Raw genomic sequence first — 12,339 nt, forward strand, 5'->3', positions numbered from 1 at the left:
CAGCAGACCCCTGTGGGTGGCCCACAAGCAGAGGTGGAGCTGAAACTACAGCTGAGAACCAGGGTCCATGTAACTAAGGAAGAAAACATGAACTCTCTCCTCACAGCTGTGCAAACTATGAATTGACACTACGTTGACCAGCTTTGTAAACTCAGCACCTACAGAACATCTTAACTGACAACTAGTGTTCATGAACCCAAGATAGGTCTAGCTTTAGGATCTGTAGACTTTGTGGGCACATACACATGCAGTTGGGTGAGGCCAGAGTCTGAGCTGCCCCATAGCACTCACAGTAGGTACAGATCTATGATTACTGCAATCCTGGGACCTGACTTCAATAGATCTATGCTGGTGACCTGGTGAAAACAATATCTGAGAGTCACCAGGGCCAACTGCCAGCATGCCCACAGTTAAGTCAGGGTCGAGAACAGTGCCAACAGCAGTGTAATCTGAGAGCTCACACAATGGGTGCAAAGTGACACAATAGAGCAAACCCACAGGTGAACAGCTCCAGAAGAGGAATACTCAGTGGTTTCCCACCCAGAGGGAGTGCTCCAATCTGGCCTACCTCACACCACAGATCAGAAACACAGCAAAGAAACAGACCTGGGGGGTCTCTACTCCAACAGCTAGGGAGTAGGCCCCACCTCTGACAGAGAAGGGACAACTGCAAAGTAAAGGGGAGGCCCTGCTCAATATCCAGTGCAGGCTCTGGTCACCACAACATCAGTCACACCTCCTATCAAGGGGATAAGGACCAACATACACTGAGGAGAGACATGACAGGCATCTATACTAAAAACAGCACCCACACCAAAAAATATTAAAACCACGTAGGCTACACAGGGATGTTCCCACATAAAAAGAGCCCTCCAAGACAGTCTGAAGGTCTGGCATCAGGAGGAAGAATCCCCAGATCATTTAGTCTTGAAGGCTAGTGAGGCTTGAGTGCAGGAGCTCCACAGGGCTGGGGGAAAAATAGACTCCATTTTGGAGGGTTCACACAAGGTCTCACATGTACTGAGACCCATCACAAAGCAGTACCTCCATAGGAACGTGGGCTACACCTACATAGGGGTCTTGGAGTGTCTCCTGGGAAGACAAAGGTTGCCTATAGCTTGCTGTGAGGGCAAGGACACAGGTAGTGGAAGCCTGAGGGAATATTGATCAGAGTGAGCTTTCCCAGAGGTCCATATTTTGGCACAAAGACCCAGCCCCACCTAATAACATACAGGTTCCAGTGCTGGAAAGCTTCAGGTCAAAAGACCAACAGATAGGAACACAGCTCCACCCATCAGAAAAGGCTGCCTAAAGTCATACTGAGATCACAGCCATGGCAAAACATACCACTTGATGTGGACCTGCTCATCAGAAGGACAAGACCCAGCTCCATCCACCAGAGGGCAGGGACCAGTACCTCACACCAGGAAGCCTGCACAAGTCCCTGGGCCAACCTCACCCAATGGGGGAAGACACAGAAGCAAGAGGAGCTATGATCCTGCAGCCTGTGGAAAGGAAACCACAAACACAGAAAGTTAGACAAAAAGAGATGACAGAGAAATATGTTGCAAATGAAGGAAAAAGATAAAACCCCAGAAGAACTACTAAGTGAAGTGGAGTAAGCGATCTACCTGAAAAAGAATTCAGAGTAATGATAGTAAAGATGATCCAAAATCTCAGAAAAAGAATGGAGGCACATATTGAGAAGATACAAGAAATGTTTAACAAGGAGCTAGAAGATTTAAAGAACAAACAAACAGAGATGAACAATACAATAAGTGAAATGAAAAATACCCTAGAAGGAATCAATAGCAGAATAGCTGAGGCAGAAGAATGAATAAGTGACCTGAAAAATAGAGTGGTGGAAATCACTGCCACAGAACAAGTAAAGAAAAAAGAATGAAAAGAAATGAGGACAGTCTCAGAGACCACTGGGACCACAGGAAGTGCACCAACATTCACATTATAGGGGTCCTAGAAGGAGAAGAGAAAGAGAAAGGGCCTGAGAATATATTTGAAGAGATTATAGCTGAAAACTTCTGTAACATGAGAAAAGAAACACCCACTCAAAATCAGGAAGCTCAGAGAATCTGATACAGGATGAACTCAAGGAGAATCACACTGAAATACATATTAATCAAACAGAGAAAAATTAAAGAAAAAGTAAATATATTAAAAGCAACAAGGAGAAGCAACAAATAACATATAAGGGAATACCTATAAGGTTATCAGCTGATGTTTTAGCAGAAACTCAGCCGGCCAGAAGGGAGTGGCACAATATATTTCCAGTGATGAAAGGGACAAACCTACAACCAAGAATGCTCTACCCAGCAAGGCTCTCATTCAGATATGTTGGAGAAATCAAAAGCTTTAAAGACAAGCAAAAACTGAGAGAATTCAGCACCACTAAACCAGATTTACAACAAATGCTACAGGAACTTCTCTAGGAGGGAAAGAAAACAGCAACTTAAAACAACCTTCTACATATATAGACTGCTATGTCAAAACCTCATGGGAACAGCAAACACAACAACTACAGTAGCTACACACACAAAAAGAAAAAGCTACCCAAACACAACACTAAAGATGGTCATCAAATCACAAGAAAAGAGAAAAAAAGAGAAAGGGAAGAAAAAAGACCTACAAAAACAAACCTAAAACACTTAAGAAAATGGTAATAGGAACATAGATATTGATAATTACCTTAAATGTAAATGAGTTAAATACTCCAAACAAAAGACATAGACTGGCTGAATTGATACAAAAAGAAGACCCATATATATGCTGCCAATGAGAGTACAATTACACATGGAACCTTCTCCTGGATAAATCACATCTTGGGCCATGAATCAAGCCTCAGTAAATTTAAGAAAATTGAAATCATGTCAGGCATCTTTTTTGACCACAATGCTCTGAGACTAGAAGTCAATTACAGGAAAAAAAACTGTAAAACACACAAACACATTGAGGCTAAGCAGTATGTTACTAAACAACAAGTGGATCACTGAAAAAATAAAAGAGGATATCAAAAAATACATAAACAAATAACAAAAAAACAATGACTCAAAATCTGTGGGATGACACAAAAACTTCTAAGAGAGAAGTTTTAGCAATACATTCTTACCTCAAGAAACAAGAAAAATCTCAAATAAACAACCTAACCTTACACCTAAAGCAACTAGAGAAAGAATAACAAGCAAAAGCTAAAGATTGTAGAAAGAAAGAAATCATAAAGAGTAGAAATAAATAAAATAAGGATGAAGAAAATAATAGCAAATATCAATAAAACTAAAAGCTGGTTCTTTGGAAGATAAATAAAATTGATAAACCTTTAGCCAGACTCATCAAGAAATAAAGGGAGAGGACTCAAATCAATAAAATTAGACATGGAAAAAAAGAAGTTACAATGAACACCAAAGAAATACACAGAATCATAAGAGATTACTAAAAGCAACTACATGCCAATAAAATGGACAACCTAGAAGAAACGGACAAATTCTTAGAAAGGTACAACCTTCTGAGACTGAACCAGAAAGAAATAGAAAAAATGAAGAGACCACTGAAATTGAAACTGGAATTAAAAATCTTCCAACAAACAAAAGCCCAGTACCAGATGGCTTCACAGGTGAGTTCTACCAAACATTAAGAGAAGAGTTAACACATATACTTCTAAAATTCTTCCAAAAATTTTCAGAGGAAGGAATATTCCCAAGCTCATTCCATGAGGCCACTGTCACCTTGATACCAAAACCAGACAAAGGTATCACTAAAAAGAAAATTACAAGACAGTATCACTGATGAATATAGACGCAAAAATCCTCAACAAAATACTAGCAAACTGAATCCACCAACACACTGAAAGGATCATACATTTTATCAAGTGGGATTTATCCCAGGGATGCAAGGATTCTTGAAAATATGTAAATCAATTAATGTGATACACCACATTAACAAAATAAAAAATAAAAATAATATGATCTTCTTAAAAGATGCAAAAAAGCTTTTGAAAAAATTCAACACCCATTTATTATAAAAGGTCTCCAGATAGTGAGCAAAGAGGGAACATACCTCAACACAATAAAGGCCTTATGCAACAAACCCACAGCAAACATCATTCTCAACAAATATCATTCTCTCAAACATCATCATTTCAGTGAAACACAGAAAGAGTTTCCTCTAAGGTCAAGAAACAGACAAGGATATCCACCCTTGCCACTTTTATTCAACATAGTTTTAGTAGTTCTACCCATGGCATTCAGAGAAGAAAAAGAAATAAAAGTAACACAAATTGGAAAAGGAGAAGTAAAACTGTCACTGTTTGCAGATGACATGATACTATACATAGAAAATCCTAAAGATGTTACGAGAAACACTAGAGCTCATCAATGAATTTGGGAAAGTTACAGGATACAAAGTTAATACACAGATATCTAGCACATTCCTATATACCAACAATGAAAGATTAGTAATTAAAGAAATTAAAGAAACAGTCCCATTTATAATTGCATCTCAAGAATCAAATATAGAGAATTGCCTGGTGGTCCAGTGGTTAGGAATCCATGCTTCCACTGCTGAGAGTGCAGGTTTGATCACTAGTCAGGGAATTAAGATCCTGTAAGCTGTGTGGTGTGGCCAAAAAAACAAACAAAAAGAATAAAATACCTAGGAATAAACCTACATGAAGAGGTAACAGACCTGTACTCTGAAAACTAGAAGTCACTGATGAAAGAAATTAAAGATGACATAAACAGATGAAGAGATATACCATGTTCTTGGATTGGAAGAATCAATATTGTGAAAATGACTATACTACCTAAAGCAATCTACAGATTCAATGCAATCCCTATCAAATTACCCATAGCATTTTTTACAGAATTAGAACTAAAAATTTTACAATTTGTATGGAAAAACAAAAGACCCCAAATAACCAAAGCAATCTTGAGAAAAACAACAGATATGGAGGAATTAGTCTCCCAGGTTTCAGACTGTACTACAAATCTACAGTTATCAAAACAGTATCATACTGGTACAGAAAAGAAATACAGATCAATCGAATAGAATAGAAAGTCTAGAGATAAATCCATGCACCAATGGTCAGATAAACTATGACAAAAGAGGCAAGAATATATAATGGAGAAGACAGTCTCTACAGTAAGTGGTGCTGAGAAAACTGGAGAGCTACATATAAAGTAATGAATTAGAACATTCTGTAACACCATATGGAAAAATAAACTCAAATGGATTAAACACCTAAATGTAAGACCAGATACTATAAAGCTCTTAGAGGAAAAGTTAGGCAGAACACTATTTGCCATAAATCACAGCAAGATCTTTTTGATGCACCTCCTGAAAATAAAAACAAAAATAAACAAATGGGACCTAATTAAACTTAAAACCTTTTGCCTAGCAAAGGAAACCTTAGACAAAGCAAAAAGACAACCCACAGAATGGGAGAAAAATATTTGAAAATGAGGCAACTGTCAAGAGATTAATCTCCAGAATAGTAGAGTCATTTTCACAATGTTGATTCTTCCAATCCAAGAACATGGTATATCTCTCCCTCTATTTGTATCATCTTTAATTTCTTTCATCAGTGTCTTATAATTTTCTGCATACAGATCTTTTGTCTCCTTAGGTAGGTTTATTCCTAAATATTTTATTCTTTATGTTACAATGGTAAATGGGAGTGTTTTCTTAATTTCACTTTCAGTTTTTTCAAAAAAGGAATATTACTCAGCCATAAAAGGTAAAGAAACTGAGTTATTTGTTGTGAGGTGGATGGACCTAGAGTTTGTCATAAAGAGTGAAGTAAGTCAGAAAGATTAAAACAAATACCGTATGCTAACACATATACATGGAATCTAAAAAAAAAAAAAAAAGGTTCTGATGAACCTAGGGGTAGGACAGGAATAAAGATGCAGATGTAGAGAATGGACTTGAGGACATGTGGAGGGCCAAGAGTAAGCTGGGATGAAGTGAGAGAGTAGCATGGACATATATACACTATCAAATGTAAAATAGATAGCTAGTGGGAAGCAGCTGCATAGCACAGGGAGATCACCTCGGTGCTTTGTGACCACCTAGAGGGGTGGGATCTGGAGGGTGGGAGGGAGGTGCAAGATGGAGGGAATATGGTGATATATGTATACGATAGCTGATTCACTTCGTTATACAGCAGAAACCAACACAGCATTGTAAAGCAATTATACTCCAATAAAGATTTTTTTGGCTATTCATGGTCTTTTGTGTTTCCATACAAATTGTAAAATTTTTTGTTCTAGTTCTGGGAAAAAAGCCATTGGTAATTTGATAGGAATTGCAGTGAATCTGTAGATTCCTTTTGGTATGTAGTCATTTTCCTAATATTTATTCTTCCAGTCCAAGAACATTGTGTGTCTCCATCTGTTAGTGTCATCTTTTATTTCTTTCATCAGTATCTTATAGTTTTCTGAATATATGTCTTTTGCCTCCTTAGGTAGGTTTATTCCTAGGTATTTTACTCTTTTTGGGGCAATGGTAAATGGGATTATTTCCTTGATTTCTGTTTCTTATCTTGTATTGTTAGTGTATAGTAATGCAAGAAATTTCTGTGTATTAATTTTGTATCCTGCAACTTAACCCCATTCATTGATGAGCTCTAGTAGTATTCTGGCAGCATCATTAGGGGTTTCAATGTATAGTATCATGTCAGTTGCTAACAGTGACAGTTTTACTTCTTCTTTTCAAATTTGGATCCCTTTTCTTTCTTTTTCTTCTCTGATTACCATAGCTAGGACTTACAAAACTGTGTTGAATAATAGTTTCACTAGTGGCTATCCTTGTCTTGTTCCTGATTGTAGAGGAAATTCTTTCAGTTTTTCACAATTCAGAATGATATTTGCTGTGTGTTTGTTGTATATGGCTTTTGTTAGGTTGAAGTAGATTCCCTCTATGCCTATTCTCTGGAGAGTTTTTATCCTAAATGTGTGTTGAATTTTGTCAAATTTTTTTCTGTGTCTATTGAGATGATCGTATCGTTTTTCTTCTTCAATTTGTTGATGTGGTGTATCACACTGATTTATTTGTGGATATTTGAAAACCCTTGCATCCGTGGGATAAATCACTCTTGATCATGGTTTATGATCCTTTAAATGTGTTGTTGGATTTGGTTTGCTAGTATTTTGAGGATTTTTCTTCTATGTTCACCAGTGTTATTGGCCAGTAATTTTCTTTTTTGTGTGTGATGTCTTTGTCTTGTTTGTGTATCAGGGTGATTTTGGCCTCATAGAATGAGCTTGGGAGTTTTCCTCTTTTTCACATTTTTGGAAGTGATTCAGAAGTATAGTTGTTAACTTTCTTCTAAATGTTGTACAAATTTGCCTGTGAAGCACTCTGGTCCTTGACTTTTGTTTGCTGGAAGCTTTTGAATCACAGTTTCAATTTCCTTACTTGGGATTGATCTATTCATATTTTCTATTTCTTCCTGTTTCAGTATTTTAAGGTTGTATCTGTCTACGAATTTGTCCATTTCTTCTAGCTTGTCCATTTTATTGGCATATGCTTGTAGTAATCTCTATGATGCTTTGTATTCCTATGATGTCCATTGTAACTCCTTTTCCATTTCTAATTTTATTTATTTATTCCTCTCCCCTTTTTTCTTGATGAGTCTGGCTAAAGGGCTATCAAGTTTCTTTATCTTCTGAAACAACCAACTTTTATTTCATTGATCTTGTTTGTTGTTTTCTTTGTTTCTATTTTATTTATTTCTGCTCTGATCATTATGATTTCTTTCCTTCTACCAACTTTGAGTTTTGTTTGTTCTTATTTCTCCAGTTGCTTTAAGTGTAATGTTAGGTTGTTCATTTGAGATTTTTCTTTTTCTTGAGGTAAGATTGTATTGATATAGAGTTCCCTCTTAGAAATGCTTTGGCTGCATCTAATAGGTTTTGGGTCATCATGTTTTCATTGTCTTTTTTCTGTAGGTTTTTTTTTATTTCCTCTTTGATTTCTTTAGTGATCCATTGATTATTTATTAACATGTTGTTTAGTCTCCATGTTTTGTGATTTTTACAGTTTTTTTCTCTCTAATTGATTTCTAATCTCATAGCATTGTGGTTAGAAAAGATGCTTGATATGTTTTCAATTTTTGTTTTTTTAAAATTTACCAATTCTTGATTTGTGACCCAATATATGGTCTATCCTGGAGAATGTTCCGTGTGCACTTGAGAAAAAAGTGTATTCTGCTGCTTTCATATCGAATGTCCTATAAGTATCAGTTAAGTCTTTCTGGTCTAATGTGTCATTTAAGGTATGTTTTTCTTTATTAATTTTCTGTCTGGACCATCTGTCCATTGGTGTAAGTGGGGTTTAACGTTCCCCACTATTACTGTTACTTTCGACTTCCCCTTTTATGGCTGTTTGCATTTGCCTTATGTATTGAGCTGTTTATATGTTGGGTGCATAAATATTGATATATACAACTGTTATATACTCTTCTCGGGTTGATCCCTTGATCATTATGTATTGTCCTTCCTTGTCTCTTTTAACAGTCTTTATTTTTAAGTCTCTTTTCTCTGATACGGGTATTGCTACTTCAGCTTTCTTTTGATTTCCATTTGCATGGAATATCTTCTTACATCCCCTCACTTTCAGTCTCTATATGTCCCTAGGTCTGAAGTGGGTCTCTTGTAGACAGCATATATACTGTCTTGTTTTTTGTCCATTCAGCCAGTTTGTGTCTTTTTTCCTGGAGCACTTAATCCATTTATATTTAAGGTAATTATCAATATGTATGTTCCTATTGCCATTTTCTTAATTGTTTTGTGATTGTTTTTGTAGGTCTTTTTCTTCTCTTGTGTTTCCTACCTAGAGAAATCCGTTTAGTATTTTTTGTAAAGCTGGTTTGGTGGTGCTGAATTCACTTAGCTTTTACTTGTCTGTAAAGGTGTTGATTTCTCCATCAAATCTGAATGAGATCCTTCCTGGGTAGAATAATCTTGGTTGTCGTTTTTCCATTTCATCAATTTAAATAAATCATGCCACTCCCTTCTGGCCTGCAGAGTTTCTGCTGAAAAATCAACTGTAACCTTCTGGGGATTCCCTTGTTGGTTATTTGTTGCTTTTCCCTTTCTGCTTTTAATATTTTTTCTTTGTGTTTAATTTTCTTTAATTTGCTTAATATGTGTCTCGGCATGTTTTTCCTAAGGGTTTATTCTGTTTGGGTCTCTCTGTGCTTCCTGGACTTTGGTGACTATTTGCTTTCTTATGTTAGGGGAGTTTTCAATTATAATCTCTTCAAATATTTTCTCAGATATTTTCTTTTTCTCTTCTTCTTCCATGACCCTTATAATTCAAATGTTCCTGTGTTTTATGTAGTCCCAGAGTTCTCTGAGGCTGTCCTCATTTGTTTTCAGTCTTTTTTCTTTATTCTATTTCACATCAGTTATTTCCACCATTCTATCTTCCAGCTTACTCATTCATTCTTCTGCCTTAGTTATTCTGCTATTGGTTCTTTCTAGTGTATTTTTCATTTCAGTTATTGTATTGTTCATCACTTTTTAAAATTTCTTCTTGGTCTTTGATAAACATTTCTTGTATCTTCTTGATCCATACATCCATTCTTTTTCTAAGATCTTGGATCATCTTTACTATCATTACACGGAATTTTTTTTCAGGTAGATTGCCTGTCTCCTCTTCATTTAGTTAGTTTTGTAGGTTTTTACCTTGCTCTTTTTCTGCAACATATTTCTCTGTCATCTCATTTTTTTCTAAATTACTGTGTGGCCTCCTTTCCATAGGCTGCAGAGTCATAGTCCCTCTTACTTCTGGTGTCTGCCCCCTCGTCAGTGTGGTTGGTCCTGGAGTTTGTGCAGGCTTCCTGGTAGGAGGGATTGGTGCCTGCCCTCTGATGTGTGGATGTGTGTCTTTTTCCTCTGGGGGCAAGGCCATGTCATGGGGTGTGTTTTGGGGTACCTATGAGCTTAGTATGACTTTAGGCAGCCTGTTTCCTTATGGGTGGGTCTGTGTTCCTGTCTTGCTGATTGTTTGGCCTGAGGTGTTACAGCACTGGAGCTTGCACTGTGTTGTGTGGAGCCAGGTCTTGGTGCTAAGATAGTGACCTCTGGGAGAGCTCACACCAATTAATATTCCCTAGGTTTGGGAATTCTCTGGTGGCCCAGTGGCCAGGTCTCAGTGCTCCAACACAGGGGTCAGATTTGACCCCTGGTTGGGAAACCAAGATCCCTCAAGCCACACAGCACAGCCAGATTTATTCTTGGAGCTGTAAGGAGGCCATATGACTGCAGACAAATTGTAGATAAAATAGTCTACTTTCACTTGCTCATAGTTTGCCACATATAGAAGACTTGTCCCTGGCCTTTCAGACCAGAGTTCCTTGTGTGAAACCACTGCACTGACACCTCATCTTGGGGACCATATGAAGAAGCAAGGCAAACAGCACCTCAATTCAAGATCAATTTGCTATTTTTGATTGTGACTTTTGTTTAAGGAATTTTTATTTCCAATTTTAAAATGCCAAAGACCATTCAGGTCTAATACACTTATCTATGAAAAACCTGGTTTCCATAATTAAAAGGATGGGAAGGAGGAGCAAAGTTTACCAATGAAAGAAATGTTAAGGGGACAAAAGTTAACTTGCTGGCTAGTGGTTCTCAACTTTTTTGATGCTCAGCACATAGTGATATAACCCTCACCAATCGTAAGTAGTGAATAACCATCTATTGGCAGTGATTCTCATGGTCATATGGAAGGTCGTTCTAGAAGTGGGTAGTAGAAAGTAATATGTAATTTTATAGATCCCCAACAAGTGATTCTGATATGCTCTCTGTTAGGCCTGGGATTTGATTTTACTTTATTTACAAGTTGCTCAGTTAGCCTATAACTGATTCATTGATGCTGGTAGAACACATATGACTCTTGGGACAGAGAGAGAAGAATTTACTGCTTATGGCACAGCAGACATCATGAACATCGACATTTTTGCATAAGGTTCTCTTGCCTCTAAATTTCCTATAGGGGAAATGCTATATGGTCCAGAAGGATACAAACAGGGAATTTGCATAACAGTCGGCAATATAGAGCTTGGGTAATCCACTTCTTTTATGTCAAACAGTGTACAAGCATAGTCAAGTTTATCACTCAAGATTGTTCATTGCAAACGTAATCCTGATAAATGGTTTGGGAAGAAAGCAGTTGGAGCCTACCTTTCTTTGTAATTCAGCAAGATAACAAGAATTGCAAGGAAGACTGTCTCTTTCAACATTCCAACTATTGTTTCAATCACTGTTCTAGTTAGAATCACTCTTTACACTATTGCCTAAAATCACCATGGAACTAATCCGGTGAAACCAGGGAATGATGAGTGTGATTGTAGATCATCTCAATGCTTTAGTATGCATCTAGGTTTTTGATTTGGATTTCTGAAAAGTGAGCTCATAAAAAGTGTTTTCCCTGCAGTGTCATCCTTGAGAAGTTAGATGTCACTCATGTATCTTTCTGCCTGGCACTGAGAAAAGAGACCAGAGTAAGTGAGATCAGCAGTGTATCCTCAAAATATACTTTGCAAATGTAAATATAGATGAGGCACTAATTTACCGAAGAAGGATGCAATATGACATAGAATGTAATCACTGTCTTACCAGTGCATTATCATTAAAAAATATAGTTAAAGATAACTAAACTGGTAGCAAATATCTGGTATTTGTTTTGCTGTTTACTTGCATGATGAAGCCAGTGTTTACATAAGCATTTTGGAAATAAAACATTCCATCTAAATGCTAAGTAACAAATTCATATTGAGGACCATCGAAATACATACCTCTTACATGCTAGCATTTGATATTTTGATAACATATATATGACATAGTTCAGATCTGATATAAAATTAATTTTATTTTCCATCTAAGAAATATAGTCACAGTATATACAGGTTAAAAATTGACAAACTTTAACTGTAAAATGTATAAAAATTTTCATTGAAAATATTGAAGGACAATTAATATTTTTTAAAAAATGTTTAGTGCTTGAATTTCAAGCACTTTATTTTTTTTTTTTTTTTTTTCTTCTTTTTTTTTTTGTGGTATGCAGGCCTCCCTCTGTTGCGGCCTCTCCCGTTGCAGAGCACAGGCTCTGGACGCGCAGGCTCAGCAGCCATGGCTCACGGGCCCAGCCGCTCCGCGGCATGTGGGATCCTCCCAGACCGGGGCGCGAACCCGGTTCCCCTGCATCGGCAGGCGGACGCGCAACCACTGCGCCACCAGGGAAGCCCCTCAAGCACTTTAAATGCTTGAAATCATCTCTACATTTAAAATGTTTATAATTCAATGCAGTGGGTGAGATAGC

The sequence above is a fragment of the Physeter macrocephalus genome, chromosome 21 (assembly GCF_002837175.3).
Source record: "Physeter macrocephalus isolate SW-GA chromosome 21, ASM283717v5, whole genome shotgun sequence".
NCBI classification, from domain to species: domain Eukaryota; kingdom Metazoa; phylum Chordata; class Mammalia; order Artiodactyla; family Physeteridae; genus Physeter; species Physeter macrocephalus.